The sequence below is a fragment of the Sturnira hondurensis genome, unplaced genomic scaffold, assembly GCF_014824575.4.
Source record: "Sturnira hondurensis isolate 20B ecotype Veracruz unplaced genomic scaffold, ASM1482457v3 Scaffold0002840, whole genome shotgun sequence".
In the NCBI taxonomy this organism is placed as follows: Eukaryota; Metazoa; Chordata; class Mammalia; order Chiroptera; family Phyllostomidae; genus Sturnira; species Sturnira hondurensis.
Window position 1 is genome coordinate 7,150,440 of NW_028075471.1, and position 16,970 is coordinate 7,167,409.

Consider the following 16,970-nt stretch of genomic DNA (forward strand, 5'->3'; position numbering starts at 1 on the left):
AACATCCCTTAGAGATCACTTTTCCCTCCAAACTCCATGCACTGATATAAAATTCTGCTCCAGGCTGAGCCAAGATCCATACGTGCTGCCCTTCTTTCCTGTCATGGGGCACATGGGGATCTGGGTGTTGTCAGCAATGTCTAAATTCTTATCGTAAACACGTCTACTAGAAATACAGAAATGTATCAAGAATACACACATATAAAGTTTTCAGATTTGTCATTCATACAATAAAGTACCTGGTGCATACATTAGTAACAATGGGTCCATGATGTTTTCTCAGAAGACACGGTGTAGTGAAATGCAGGAAGCTTTCAAACTTGAATTTGAAGGTGGGTTCTGCCACCCACCCACTATATGACATTGGGCAAGACACTGAAGCTCTCTGAACCTCTGATTCTTCTACTGACAAATGAAGGAAATATGTCTAACTAGTATAACTATTGTATGTAAGCAAGGGTGACATTCAAGATATTTAACAATTAGTATGGTGAGGGCACCAAAAAAGAATGGACTTAATAGCTGTTCTGGTACATGCATTAAATATGAACACTGTTTGATGAATTAAACTGTGTGAGTGCCTAGCTTGATCCTGGATGATGGGAGGCACTGAAACATATACAATGCATTAAGCAAGAAAAGATGCATTGCACAACATTGTGTAATGACATACTTATAGCAATTAGGCATACAAATATCTGTACTATTCAACTATCCTTTTTTTCATTTGTGTTGAACTTTGAAACCATACATTTTATTAAATAGTTGATGATTTTATTAAATGGCTGTTAGCTTAAAATGATGTCTTTTGACTCACAGTTGAGTTAGTTCTCAAAAAATTCTGGACTCCAAAATACTTAAAGTGATCTTACTTGGAATTTCATCAGATACATATACTCATTTATAATTCTTATGTCATCTTAATGGATGACCCCTTTATTATTATAAAATGCTCTACTTTATCTTTCATAATACTTTTTGTCTTAAAGTTTAATCTGTCTGATATTAATATGGCCACTCTAGACTTCTTATGCTGCTTCCATGCTATTTCTTTTCCATCAATTTAATTTAAACTGATTTCTATTTTTACATACAAAGGTTATCTCTTAACAGAATATAGTTGTTCTATTTCATCAATTCTGATAAACTCTACATACTAATTAAAGTTTATAGTCATATAATTACTGATATGGTTGCATAGAGGACTACAATTTTATTATTTGTTTCCTGTTTGCCTCCTTTGTGCTCTTGTCCTCTATGCTTTTTCCTGAATTCTTTTTGGATCATTTTTAAAAATAGTATTCTATTTTATCTACTGTACTTTTACTGGCTGTTTAGGGGGAAAAATATACATCCCTGACCTTTCACAGTGTATTCAGACTGTGTAAACCTTGCAAGTGTATAAGTCCATCTATCATTTTTTATGCTAGAAATGTCCAATGCATTGCATCTATACATAGTATATTATAAACATGACAAAGTGGTGTTATAATATTTTCATTAAAAGGTTCTATAGCCCTGGCCAGTCACCTGAGTTCGTTGGAGCATCATTCCATACACCAAAAGATTGCAGGTTCTATTCATGGTCAGGACACATACCTAGGCTGTGGGTTCAATTCCTGGTCAGGGACCATATGGGAGGCAACTGATCAATGTTTCTCTCTCACACTGATGTTTCGCTCTTGCTCCCTTCCTCTCTCTCTAAAATCAACAAACATATCCTCCCAAAGATAAGGATTTTAAAAATCAATGTTCTAAGTATTTTAAAGATACTAAGATAAAAAATATACATTTATATTTACCATCTCTGACAGTCTTCATTCCTTCCTGAAGATTTAAGCTTCTCCTTTACCTCACTTTAGCCTGGATGACTTCCTTTAGCATTTTTTTGTGGTGCAGATCTACTGGCAATGAATTATCTCAGTTTTATCTGAAAATGTCTATAATTTGCCTTTATCCTCACTGTATTTTCACTATATGTAGATTTCTGGATGTTTAACAGGTTATTTCCTCTGTACTTTAAAAACTGCTTTACTTTTTCTGATCTTTGTAGTTTCTGATTAGAAGTCAGTGCACATTTAAAGCCTTGTTCCCTGAAATGTGATATGCCATTTTTCTCTGGCTAATACCAAGATTTCCTCTATATTATTGGTACCCATGAGTTTGAATACAATGTGCCTAGGCATGATTTTCTTCTTGGGGCTCATGGAGTTTCTAGATCTATAAATCTATGTACCTCTCTGAATTTGAAAATCTTTAGCCATTATTTCTTCAAATATTTTATCCCATTTTTTTTCTCCTATCCTTCTGAGAATCCAATTACATATGTATTAGGCATTTTTATTTTTGTTACACAGGCCCCTGAGGCTCTGCTTATGTATTTCTTTCTGTTCAGTATTTTAAATCTGCTTTTTTTTTTAGAAAGAAGATTTCTACTGATCTATCTTTAGGTTCACTGACACCTTCCTCTGTTACTTCTGATATAAGTCCACTCTGAATTTTTATTTCAAATATATTTTTCAGTTGTAGAATTATGATTTGGTTCTTTCTGTGTTCCTAGTTGCTATGTTTTTATTCATTGCGAGCATATTTTTCTGTCCTTCACTGAGTATTATTATAACAGGTTCTTTAAAATCTTTGCTAAGTCACACACCTAGACAACCATGGAATTAGTCTTAAATGATTGCCTTTTCAGTTCACAAGGGTTTACATTTTCTAGGTTCTTCATCTGCCATATAATTTTGGGTTATATCATGTGAATGTATGAATATGAATATTATGGCGTGAAGCCCATTAGAGATCTTTGAAGAACATTGATTTATTTGTTTTAGTGGGCAACTAACTTGGTTACACTCAAATTGAAAAATCTCTATTGGTTGGCAGCTCAAATTTCATTTCAGTTCTTTTATCTTTAGCTGTGTTGTGTGTGTCTGCTCCTTGCCTGCGTGCTTCAGGGGTCCGTCAAAAACACGGGCAGTGTTGAGACAAAGAATCGTGAGATTTTCCTGTCTGCCTCTTTCTTTTCCAGGATTCTGGCTTCATTTCCCAGTGACTGTGGTTACCTGAACTCTGTTCTTTGGGTTTTCAAACCAAAAAGACTGTGGCTTTTCGATCGGAGTTAGCCACCCATGTCATGTTAACTTCAGCCTGTCTTTAGTCTAAAATTTGTAAAATGGGGAACTCACTCTGCACTGGTCCCTGCTTCCAAGTTTTAAGTTTCAATTACCCCCTAGAATCTGCTTGCTTATTTCTATTGTCAAATGCCATCAGGTAGTTTTTTTCCCTTCATACTTAATAGCTGTCACCTGTGAGAATGTCAGGTTCAGTAGAGCCAAACTAGAAGTGAAAACAAATACAAACATTTAAAAAACATTCCTTTGCTTCTCCTAGTTCCTCTACTCAAAATACTTAACCTCTACCCATAACCTCATCTAGTGATACTTGGTTTTGGTTTTAAGTAGAAATTTCAGTCAGACTCAGAGATTCCTTGATTATCTTGCCAAGCATGTGAAAATATTTGGAATGAAAGCACAGCATAAAGTTAAATGATAAAACAGCAATTAGATCTTGCTCCTAAACTGGCAGCATTTCATCTCAAAGCAATGAGGCTTGTACAGGATCACGGCTACCAAAGATTACCCACATGGAACTTTGTCATGTAATTTATTTTACCTTCCCTATTTTTTGTTCTAGGATATCTCTATATCCTGCCTCATTGAAAACTGCAATAGATAATATCCTAAGCGAAGTAGAATATTAAAAACAATATCTTTAAATACCAACACAGAGTTGGTAAGTGCACATTTCCTTCTAATAATATTCCTATGGCTACCAATTCTTTAGGGGTTTTATATGCCAGGCACTTTGCTCATTTATTACATAAATTGTCATTTAATCCTTCATAACCATTGTAGGAGGTAGCTTCTATAATTAGCCTCATGTTATGGATGAGAAAACCAGAATTCAGAGAGGTGAAGCAAGTTAACTGAGATGACACAGCAAACAACAAAAATCCAAGTCAGTCACCTTTAAGAAAATGAACAGCAAAGAGTGTGTATCTGGCATTAGGAAGGACATGCTCCTTACTTCAGTAATGAAAAAGAAAGTTTTTCCAGGCAAGGAGGAGTAAGAGAGGATTTTAACACTTGAAGTTATATTCTATAATTCCTCTTCCCATTAATCACTTACACTAAAATGTCCCTCTTTCTGATATATATATTTTATTAATAGCTTTCCTATTCAAAAAAAAAAAGAGAAAGCTTTGCTTCATAGCTTAAAAGCACTATCCACAGCAATAACACAAGGATCAAATGATTCTAGCAAAGACTCATAGAGGCATGTAATACCAATGTGCCATTTCACCTCACTTACTGACCCTAAACCTTCCCTGTTTTCCAGATAAACCCTAATCAGGAAGGAGATTCACCAGAGAGAAATTGGGCACATGAAGAAGTGAAGAGGCCTGCCTCATCCCATCACATCTGCATTTGGTGAGTACTTCTTTTTTTTTCTTTTTTTTCTTTTTTTCTTTTTATTTTTATTTAATTCTTGTTCAAGCACAGTTTTCTGCCTTATATTCCTAGCCCTGTCCCCCCAGTGCTCCCCACCTCCCTCCCATTTCCACCCCCCACCTTAGTTATTGTCCATGTGTCCTTTATACTTGTTCATGTGAGTCCATCCCTTTTTCCCTATGATTCTCTCCCCTCTCCCCTCTGGACCCTGTCAGCCTGTTCCGTATTGGAGTGTCATTGGTCATATTGCGCTTGCTTGTTTGTTTTGTTGTTTAGATTCCTGTTAACGGTGATATCATATGGTATTTGTCTTTCACCACCTGGCTTATTTTGCTCAGCATAATGCTTTCCAGTTCCATCCATGATGTTGCAAAGGGTAGGAGCTCCTTCTTCCTTTCTGTAGCATAGAATTCCATTGTGTAAATGTACCATAGCTTTTTGATCCAGTCATTTATGCATTTGGTGAGTACTTCTAATCAAAAAGATGTATCAATGCCTCACAGTCCTACAAATTTTAGGAGCTATCCTGCCTAACCCATGGGTTTCAAGTGACTATGGAATGAGACCAAAAGAAATGCAGAGTCTACAGTCCGTAGAGATACACCATAAAGTGGAAATCAGAGACAGGGCCTTGACTGCAAGCAACAAAACAAATACACACAGTATCTTTGGGTTCGGTCACGTGGAGCTTTTCAATGTGTTAAGTTGTTTGCCAAGACCTCATAATGGGAAATATTTTTAAGGGAGTAAAGATGAGAAGGGGTTGTAGAAAAAGAGAGGAATATATATATATGAGTTATAGGAGTTAAAGAAATACATTCCACTGACAACATGCTGGGGAAATTTTACTACATTAGCTCATTTTTCCTCCTTTTTTGCTATTTTTAACACATACTAAAAAAAGCCAGTATAACTACTCAAAGACATATGAAGGTAGGTAAGTGACTATTTTGCCCTCTCTTCAAGACTTTTCACCACTTTATCCTTCATTGGTCCTAACACACACCACCAGGATTTAACTCTGACCAGCAACAGTCCCACGTCATTTTAAGAGGTACGTTTCATATCAGAAGCATCCTCCTGCTGCTACTAATTTCATTCCAATTCCACAATAATTCTCAAAGCCATGCTACACATAACAAACCTGACTGTTAACTACTTAACCTTACTCCTTACGCAAAAATTATTAAACACGTGTAACCATCTGGTGGGGTGAGAATAATATAATAGCATGCCAATCAGGTAAAAGTTAAACTACATTTCACAGAAAAAAAAAGATAATGCTTTCTTTAAAAAATGAAGTCATCACTCCTTTATTTAACTGACATAATATTTATACCCCAATTTTCAAAAGGCAGCTACAAATAGAAGTCAAGAGAGAATAAATTCTCAAAGGGAATTGGGCCCTGACATTTTACAATTTTAAAAGTTCTGTTTTATATGTACTACCATAGACTGCCCAAAGTAGGTCAATTATAACAATTTAGAAATTTTAAATTCAGTAAATACTACCTCTCCAATGACTGGAACCTCCTCGGCGCTCAGTGGCAGGATGCACGAGGCTTCCACCCAGGGTCTAGGCGAGCAGGCAGTTGGGATACCTACATCAAAAGCAAGAGATTCCGATGATTTCAGCAGTGATCTGAATAGCTTCTAGGTACAACTTTATTAGGAACACTCACCACGAATACTGAGTTAGCTGACTGCATTGGTGTTGTTAAAGGGATAGACTAAAGGCACTTGTATGATTTCTGTAAGCATTATCATTACTCTGCATAAGTTCAAGAGCGGCTTACGTGAATCACCAAGATCACATACAGGAAAGGGCCGAATGGTGCCTGGTCTCTCCAACTCCTCATTTCTACTCTAGGACTCCTCTACCTGAATTATTTAACCAACCTCCGGAGCTAACCAGTCCTGGCACTGGGACTTTCTATTTTGCAAAAAGATGAAACTGACCCACACACGAGTCTGGAAGGAAGAGTACTTCTCTAGTTCTGAAGCGGTCTGTTCCTAATCATCTGTCTAAACACTGTTTTGTGGGTCACTTTACTTGCCTTTTCTTTGAAACCCTGATGTCCACAAAACTTCCCACCTCTTACCTTATACACTTCCCACCTCTGTCAAATGGGCATGATGATATTTGAGGAATATATCTATCAAGAGGATACATTTTTTAGCCCTGGCTGGTGTGGATTAAGCACCAACCTGCAAACCAAAGGGTCATTGGTTCAATTCCCAGTCATGGCACAAGCCTGGGTTGCAGGCCAGGTCCCCAGTAGGGGGCATACGAGAGGCAACCACACACTGATGTTTCTGTCCCTCTCTTTCTCCCTTCTCCTCTGTCTAAAAAGAAATAAATAAAATCTTTTTTTAAAAAAAGGATATTTTTTAAAAAAAATAAGGATTAGTACCAAGCATAGTTCCAGTTCCTGGCACCTATAAGATGCTCAGGCAAAGTGAGAGCCCTGTGCCCCACCCTACTTTCAGGGTTAACTTCCAGTTACAAGAAGTGACAAGGAGAGCTGAGACTTCACTATCCATTAAACACTCAGTAACAGTGTACAATGTATTCCTCCTGTTGGCCAGCCCTTCTGTTCTGACCTCTACCTTTGTTTTCCTTTCATATGACCTTCTGACCTTCTTTGAAATAAAAATATCATAATAATAAGCACCTATTTACCTCCTGGGATTTTGTTTAAAGGTAATTATTTTCTTTCTTTGTCTAATGTTTTTTGTCCATATCATGCGATATGGTCTTCTCAGTACAACAACTGAACACAGGTAATAACTCATTCAAACAAGATTTATTGAGTTTCTACTAAGGTATCAGGACTGCTGTCCACAGTAGGTTATCAAACATAATAACCCCAAATCCTACCTTCATGATGCCCCCATTTTAATTGGGAAGACAGACAATAAATAAAAATATAACATTTGTGATTGGTTAAATCATCTTACATGTTCTGGAGAAACACAGAGTGGGAAAGAAAAATGATGAGGAGTGTTATGAGTTGAGTTATGGCCCTTTCCCCCCAAAAAGAAACGTTGAAGTCTACCCATATCTCCAGTTCTCACCACCGATATCTCAGAATGTGATCTTTTTTGGAAATAGGGTCATAACAGACATAATTACTTAAGGTGAGGGGCAGACCAGCTCCTACTCCAATATGAATGGTATTTTCATAAGAAGAGAGCCATGTGACAACACACACACACACACACACACACACACACACACACACGGTGAATGTCACATGACGACGAAGGCAGACAAGTTACGCCGCTGTAGGCCAAGGAAAGTCAAGGGCTGCCGGCACTCTACGGAAGCCAGGAGGAGGCAAAAAAGGGTGCTCTGCAGGTTCCAGAGGGAGCATGGATTTAGACTTCCAGAACTGTGAGACAATAAATGTCTGTGGCCCTAAATCACCTGCATTGTGGTTCTTTGTTATGGCAGCCCTAGCAAAGTAATATAGCGAGTTTGGGAAAACCGTAGCATTTTTTAAAGATTTTATTTGTTTATCTTTAGAGGGGAAGGGAAGGAGAGAAGGAGAGAAATACCAATGTATGGTTACCTCTTGTGTGTCCCCTGCCAGGAACTGGCCTGCAACCCAGGCATGTGTCCTGACTGGGAATCGAACCGCAATAGTCTGGTTCGCAGGCCCGTGCTCAATCCACTAAGTTACACCAGTCAAGGCAATTGTAGCATTTTTAAGCAAGGAGATGAGGAAAGATCTCACTGAGGTAATAATGTTTAAAGAAAGACCTCAATGATATGAAAAAGGGTGGTCTGAATTAAAAAAAATTCCAGGCAGAAGGAACAGAAGATGCAAAGGTCCAAGGCAAGAGAATGCTTGATGTTAGAAAAACAGCACAGACTGCAGGCCAGTGTGATGATGCAGGGAGAGGAGAGTGGTGGGAGACAAAGTCAGAGCTATTGAAGTGGTTGGAGGGAGGGAGTAAGGAGGGAGGAAGGAAGACCATCACTAACTACTTCTTGACTGCACTTCAACTGGTCACGGAAGGTTAGTTTTTTGAGGATAAAAGTCAAAACCATGTTTTAATAATCAGTGAGGCTGATGGTGATTCCTCCCAGGTTGGCTCAGCTTAGAAGGCTGAATTTAAGTTCAACCAGCAGAGGGAACTATCTGTCATCTGGAAAGACACTGAGCCCTCCATCAGGAGACCCCAGAAAGCCACCAGCAACCTGCATCCTCAGCTCAAGCCAGTGCCTCTGGAATCACAGGGAAGAGGGAACACACATTTACAAAGTAAACTGAGAGTGCGCCATAGACATCTTTCCAACATTTCTAAAAGGCTCACTTTAATTTTCTAGAAATAAGAGAACAATGTGCTCGATTAGTTCCTCAGAAGACTTGGCAATTTTGCTTTTCATATTACTGTCCTTGAAGCAAATTTGCCATTAACTTTATATGTTCTAGGTATTGAGGTTAGATATTTTCTCCTTCCAAAATGAAATTTTTGCTTTCAAAAGATAGCTTTCTGACAATTTTGAAAGCATAATTTGTTGATTATGCTATTATAGTTGTCCCAATTCTTCCCCCTTTATCCCCCTTTACCCAGTACCCCTTCCCTCCAGCAGTCCCACCCTTAGTTCATGTCTCTGGGTAATGCATATAAGTTCTTTGGCTTCTCCATTTCCTATACCATTCTTAACATCCACCTGTCTATTTTGTACCTACCAATTATACTTCTTAATCCCTGTACCTTTCCCCTGCATTCTCCTCCTTCCCCCTCCCAGGTGACTACCCTCAAAATGATCTCCATATCTATGATTTTGTTCCTGTTCTTCTTGTTTGCTTAGTTAGTTTTTTTTAGATTCAGTTGTTGATAGCTGTGAATTTGTTGCCTTTTTAGTGTTCATAGTTTTGATCATCCTTTTCTTAAATAAGTCCCTTTAACATTTCATGTAATAATGGCTTGGTGATGATGAATTCCTTTAGCTTTTTACTTTTTCTGGGAAGCACTTTATCTGCCCTTCCATTCTAAATGATAGCTCTGCTGGATAGAGTAATCTTGGTTATAGGTCCTTGCTATTCACCACTTTGAATACTTCTTGTCAGTCCCTTCTAGCCTGCAAAGTTTCTTCTGAGAAATCTGCTGATAGTCTTATGGTAACTCCTTTACAGGTAACACTCTGCTCTTCTCTTGCTGTTTTTAAGATTCTCTCTTTATCTTTAACCTTTGAAAATTTAATTATGATGTGTCTTGGTGTGGTCTTCTTTGTGTCCAACTTGTTTGGGACTCTTCTGTGCTTTCTGGACCTACATGTCTATTTCCTTCAACAAATTAAGGAAGTTTTCTTTCATTATTTTTTCAAATAAGTTTTCCAGTTCTTGTTGTTCTCTTCCTATTCTGACATACCCATGATTAAGATATTGTCACTTTTGGAGATGTCCCAGAGTCTTCTTTTACTCTCATTTTTTTTATTTTAATTTCTTCTTTCTATTCTGGTTGCATGTTTATCTCTTCCTTGTGTTTCAAATCATCAATTTGAATTCTGGCTTCCTTCTCTTCACTGTTGGTTCCCTGTGGGTAGTTCTTTATTTCACTTAGTATAACCTTCATTTCTTCCCTAATGTTTTTACCATACTCAATGAGTTCTTTGGGCATTCTGATCACCAGTATTTTGAACTCTGCATCTGACAGGTTGGCTATCTCCCTTTCATTTAGTCATTTTTCTGTGGTTTTGTTCTGTCCTCTCATTTGAGCCATATTTCTTCATCTTCTCAATTTGGCAGCCTACCTATGATAGTTTCTGTGTATTAGGTAGAGCTGCTTTGACTTGACTCCCTGTCTGAGCACAACTGTTAAGCTGTATGGGGAGGAGCCTTAGATATTCATCAAGGCAGGGCAACCTGCTTCACCACTCTGTGACTCTGTGTCAAGGAAGGGGTTGGAGAGGGGACAATGACTGGCTTTTGTAGGTTTTCTCAGCTCCCAGTCACTTCACCCACTTTCTGTATGTGACTAACACCCTTCTAGCAGTTGCCCTGGTAGTGATTCCAAGAGTGGGTGGATTTGCATATGCTCTAAGTCCATTCGGGGCCTTTAAATGGACTCTCCTAAAAAAACAGTATTTTCTTTTACCACCCAGCCCTCACTGGATTTTAAAGCCAGCAGTAATGGAGCTTTATCTTCCCCATGCTGGACTCCTGGGCTGTGTGGTCTGGCCTAGGGGTGGGATTGCTCGCTCTCAAGGTATCCCTCCTGATTTGTATCCACCACATGTGCATGTGGGACCACCTGTTCTGCTACTACCACCTCTGCTGCCTCTCTGCTGGACTCCATGACTCCACCCCTCCCGTCTGTCTTCTGGATGAATGTGGCTTCTTTAAATCCTTGGCTGCTGGATGTTCATATAGTTTGATTTTCTAGCAGTTCTGGGTGTTTTTTGTTTCGAAGTTAGTTGTAATTCTTCTTGTGGTTGTGTGAGGACGCAAAACATCTCTACCTATGCCTCCATCTTGATCACAGCTTTCTGATAATTAATTTTTGTCACTAATAACCAAAAGATCCTTTTTGAGACAAGGAGGCCATCCTTTAAAGAGGTTAGAAGAATGAAGATGGAAGGGGGAAAAACTTACAGGAAATCTCATAATCATAAAGTGAAGACCCAAAAGATTGGGTCAATATTGTGTGTTCACAAATGTCTTACACTGTATGTACATTTACTTGTGAGATCTTAAGGCCTTGAAGAAGCATTGAGCCAAATCCATGAAGGAAAATCTGGCCTATCCCACATCTTTACATTATGCAACTAGGAGTCAGAAGGCACCATTTCAATTCTGGATCTGCCTCAATTATTTCACCCCGTCATAGCCCTAGTATTTAAAAATCATCCCTTTCTGTTTGTCATGCTACAGATGGGGTTTGAGTTGGTTTCTAGCAATAAAACAAACAAGGTAGAAGGGAATGCTATGAATAAGTTACTGATGTAAATGTGCTATTTTTGCCTTTGAATCTGGGTGATGATAAACATGATTCCACACATGGAAATTAGGCTTTTCAGAACTACTACACTGAATTATTTAATTTGTTTGAGTAAGTACTTATAATAATATGGCTGCTCTGTACTGCAATAGACATTTGATTTTCAAATGAACAAATGAAGTATGTGACAACTCCTTATAAATGGAACTGCAGCAAAGAACATTCAGCAAAGGGCTGTGCATCAGTGAAGATGGGTGAAAAAACATACCACTCCAATCCCCTGAAAATGAAAACAAATCATCATATGGCCTCTGATTCTATATTTTCTGCACCTGGCCAAAAACATGGCTGAACACTTATGATTAAATAATGGGCAACTGTGGCTATTTTGGGTTGTCAGAGGGTAACTTATCACACTATTCACAACAAATGAGAACACTATCATTTCATCCCTCCAGATAATAAATTGAAGATGCTTTAGTGAAGTAGCATAAGAAGATAATTTTGCATAGTGATTAAGAATGTGCATTTGATTTCCAGGTTCATGAACCAAATAAATGCATGACTATCCAAATCACCAGTCTTCATCATGCCCATTTTCCTCATTGGAAAAATGGTGATAATCACTTTGCCTTCCTCACAGATTTATGAAGGGAACCATTTATGTAAAGAATCTGGAACATGGCTGGAATTAAAGAGTAGTTACCATTATTTTTTATCATCAGCAGCATCATTGTTATTACATTTAACAGTGTTCTTATTTTCATTCATTATCTGCATTTTCACAGCAAAGGAAACTATCAACAAATGAAAAGCAACCTACTAAATGGGAGACAATAATTGCAAATCATGTGTCTAATAAGGGACTAATATCCAAAGTATACAAAGGACTCATATAATTCAACAGCAAAAAAAAAAAAATCCTATTAAACAATGGGCAGAAGATCTGAATAGACATGTTTTTCAAAGAACACATACAGATGGCCAACAGGTAAATGAAGAGATGTTCAATATCAGTAATCAACAGGGAAATGTAAATCAAACCACAATGGGAAATCAGTTCACACTTGCTGTAATGGCTATTGTCAAAAAGAAAAGAAATGACAAGTGCTGGTGAGGATGTGAAGAAAAGGGAAACTTTATGCACTGTTGGTGGGAATGTAAATTGGTGCAGCCACTGTGGAAAACAGTATGGAGGTTAATCAAAAAATTAAAATTACCATATGATGTAGCAATTATACTTATGGGTATTTATGCAAAAAAAAAGCTCTACTAATTCAAAAAAGATACATGCACCATTTTTTAAGACAGCCAAGGTATAGAATACAATTGTCTATCAGTGGATGAATTAAGAAATTATAAATTGTGGTATATATAATGGAATATTACTCAGCTATAGAAAAGAATAAATTTTGCTACCTGTGATAATACATATGGACCTTGAGGTCAATATCCTAAATGAAATAAGTCAGACAGAGAAATACAAATGCCATATGATTTCTCTAATATATGAGTAAAAAAAAACAAGCTCACAGATTCAGAGAACAGACTGGTGAGTGCAACATGAAGGGGAGTGAAAATGAGAGAAATGGGTGACCTATTTTTATTAATTAAATAAATTGAATTTTAACATGTTTTAATTTCTTCCCTGGCCTGTGTGGCTCAGCTGGTTATATATGGAAACACCATTCCATAAACTGAAAGGTTGCTGGTTCAATTCCCAGACAGGGGACATATGAGAGGCAACCGATTGATGTTTCTGTCTCACATCAATATGTCTCTCCCTTCTTTCTCCCTCCCTTGTCTTCTCCCTAAAATCAATAAGCATGTCCTCGGTAAGGATTAAAAAAATGTTTTAAGTTCATTAAAAGCACAACTAACTACACTGTTTGGTAATTAATTACTTTCATTCACTTAACAAAGTATTTACTGAATATCTAATAGGTGTCAGGCACTATGCTAGGGGCTGGAGTACTAATGTGATCAAAGCCCAACATGATCTAGTCCTCCTGGAAGTCACTACAGGAGATGGACACAAGTCAAAGACTCCCACAGGAAGAATATATTTTCCACCTGAGAGAAGAGTTCTAGCAGTCAATCATTCTAAGAGATACTAAAACAAAGGGACTTGAATTAAACTTGAGACCTCAGGGGTGAGAAGGAGGTAAACAAGGGTAGAAAGAAGGCTTTCTAAGGGGAAAAAACACATTCAAAAGCATGTAGTATGTATTGTGTCTTCATTATTACTAAAGTCAGTGCGAACTGTCCATTGAATAGTGCAATTTCATTGAACAACTATACATCACATATCTACTATGAGCCAGGCACTACGCTGGGCCATAGGACATGACAGTAAGCAAGAGTGACCCTCGCCTTCACCCTTACCTCCCAATACCTGATTCCTCTGTTTGAAAAGTACACTGAAATCAATATTAACTTTGTAACCAATCAATTCCACCTTTAGGTTTATTCCAAAAAGATTCCATGTGCATAGAAAAAATGTAATGCTTTCTCTGGTCAGACATAAATCAAATAATTCCCTTTCTACCTGGGGAGCTAGAAAACCTACACTATTTAGAATAGGGTTAGATCACTCCGTAGGCCTATCAACTTATACTAGAAAAGATGCGCACATTTCTGTGTTATGGTTAATTGTTCTATGACTTGTACACTACTTTTAATTCAGTCAGAGGCCTCAACTTCTTTGGGAATTTGATAGAAGAGGGCAAGTTTCTTGAAGTTTGGGAATTATCTGATGGGCCTTTTGCAGTTTCCATGGTAGCAAACATGGGACTGAACGAAAAGCAATTAGTAATTTCTGATTGATGAATGACTAAATGAAGAATACAAAACCTCTTCAATCAACTTGGGTTCAATTATGAGGGAGAAAAAGTGAAAGTTGTTTACTTCTCTCTAGTCACCATTTGAGAGGAAGTTCAAAAAAGTAGTTGAAAACTTTAGCATTATTGTTACTGTAAAGCAGCTCAATAACCAAACAGAAGAACCATGGAGACCACAAGAAGACAATGCTAAGAGATGCCCTTCAGGGAACAAGATACTTATAACAAGACATTTCTCTATCCCTAGTACTAGTCAAAACAAGAGAAATGTTGCAGTTTAATTGATGTCTAAGTGACTAAAAAATGTTAAGCTTCTTTACGACAAAATGAAATTCTATTACCTAACGTTCTCTAAGTTCTTTAGGGTGAGTGGGTGGGGGGAACTGTTAGTCTTTTTGTTTCAAAACTCCACATTGTGAAAATGAAATATAATATATCTGTTTAACTACTAAGAAAAGAAGAAATATTTTTAGTCAGAAGTTTGGAAGACACCTACTTTATGAATATTAGAGAACTATAGAGTACTATCTTTTTTTATCAATGAGAGAGAGAGAAACCTTGATTTGTTGTTTACTTATTTATGCATTCATTTGTTGATTCTTATACATACCCTGACTAAGGATCAAACCCCCCATAATCTTGGAGGATCAAGACAACACTCTAACCAACTGAGCTACCCAGCCAGGGTGAGTTCTGTCTTGTTCATGGCCAAATCCATTCAGTGAATGAAAAACAACAAATGCTACATTTGAAGAGGTATTAAAATATCTCAGCCTTGCCATTAGGTCAACACAGCGAGACTTTCTGACTTAATTTCCAGTCATGAACTAACCATCTGTTGATATCACGGCAGTAATATCAGAGCAGTAAAGAGTGTAGAGCTTGCTTCAAAGGCTGGCTCAGACCAGTTTCGTGAAGCTTTAATTCTTCTGACACATAAAAAATTAAGTCATTTTTGTATTCCTAAGAAACTCCTCAGTCCTAACAAGTACAACACTTCCCCAACTAGTTGATAAACTGAAAAGAAAATAGTAGTAAGTGATGGTACTTAAGGAAACAGTTAAAAGGAGAAACTCAGAAAATAAGATTGTGAAGATCGATAATGAGAGTCTGAAAATGGTATAGTGAGGGAAGGAAAAAATCCCGCCTGGATAATCTACCTTTTTAAAAGGTAAATGATTCCTTAAGGCAATTACTTAAATGTGAGAGTTCCCTTCGTGGTTCTCAACCTTATACTCTGAAAGGGAACTTCTTACAATGCAAGAATAAGAGAGCCAATTACTTCAGCACCAAGCTACATCCTAAATCTCTGAAGTTGGCAGTTCAAAAAAAACTCTTGGAAAATGTTCTTATAAAATCTTCACTAACAATTCTGACTTTATACATGTAAACTCTAAAAGGATGAATGAAAACTAACCAATTAGATAGCAAAATAAAGAAGAGGGACCACTGAATGAAAAGACCTACCAGAATTCAGCTGCACCTCCACTACTAACAAGCTCTGAGACTTAGATCATATTTATAATAAAAATCATAATCCAAAAAATTCATAATTACACAGTACTTAGTATGCCAAGGACTTTCCATTATCTGCCATAGCTACTGTAATTTTTATAATGCAATCTGTAGAACCTGTGAGGAAGAAATTACCATCAGGCCACGTTGCAAAGGAGAGCAAAGTAGTTTCTCTAAGACCACATGGCCCTAAGTGGTGGGGTCAGGACTCTGCAGGGAGCAGAGTTTGCCAAGCTAAAATATGCCTTTTGGGATATAGATTATTTTAAGTCGATTATTTTTAAGAAACAAAAACTCAAAAAATATTTAACCACTATGATGTAAACCTGAAACAAATATAATATTGAATGTTAACTGTAATTGAAAATAAATAAAAATTTTAAAATCCTAAAAAAAAAAAAAAAACCTTTGATCCTCCCCTAACTGCCTAAAAGACTTTAGACAGAGGGCCTATTCCAGCAAGGAAGTTACCATCATAGATAACTATAGTTGAATATAAACTAATGTGTGATAGACAGGAAGGAGTCTAGCCAAGTCCCCTCTGTGCCCCGTTGTTAAAAATGGCCCAGCAAATATTCATTTACCAAACATCTGCTTTTCTATCTATATGTAAATTGCCTTCTTGCCCTTTAAAGTCTCAGACAACAACTCCCCACCCCCTTCTCCTAAGTTCAAGATGGCATGTAAGCCTTAACTGCCAGATCTCTTCCAGGTCTTATATTCTTATAGAACCGCCATGTATATATACATAATAAATTTGGGCACTTTCTCCTGTTATTTGATTATCAGTCCAGCCAGAAGAACTTAGAAAGGCAAAAGAAAAATTATTCTTTTAATTCTACACTTCAAATATAAAACTCTCCCACCTGAGAGCCCAAACCTTAAACACCACTCTGCAGACAAACTCAGGAACCTGCTAGGGTGGTCTAAAAGGCTTCTTTCAGCCATAGAGTGCTAGGATTTATGAGGCAAGATAGAATAATGGAAAATGCTCAGGTTTTAAAGTGACTTTGTGGCCCAGGAATGCAACTTCTTCTCAAAGCCTCAGATTCTCAGAAAACATTACTACAGGCTGTCCAAAGGATTAGAGATAACACTAGAGCCACTAGCTTGCAGTACTAATAATGATAACTAATACTTACATATGCTT

The 16,970-nt window shown here is 37.4% G+C and overlaps 1 long non-coding RNA gene across 1 annotated transcript in view; it reads left to right on the forward strand.

Annotated features, from left to right (window-relative positions):
* Positions 1 to 6,043: 6,043 nt before the first annotated feature.
* The window catches only part of LOC118983401 (uncharacterized), a 260,736-nt gene continuing 249,809 nt past the window's right edge, over positions 6,044 to 16,970 (forward strand). The window contains exon 1 of the long non-coding RNA XR_005065721.1: positions 6,044 to 6,102. This is a non-coding gene — a long non-coding RNA (uncharacterized LOC118983401). The remainder of the gene's footprint in view (positions 6,103 to 16,970) is intronic.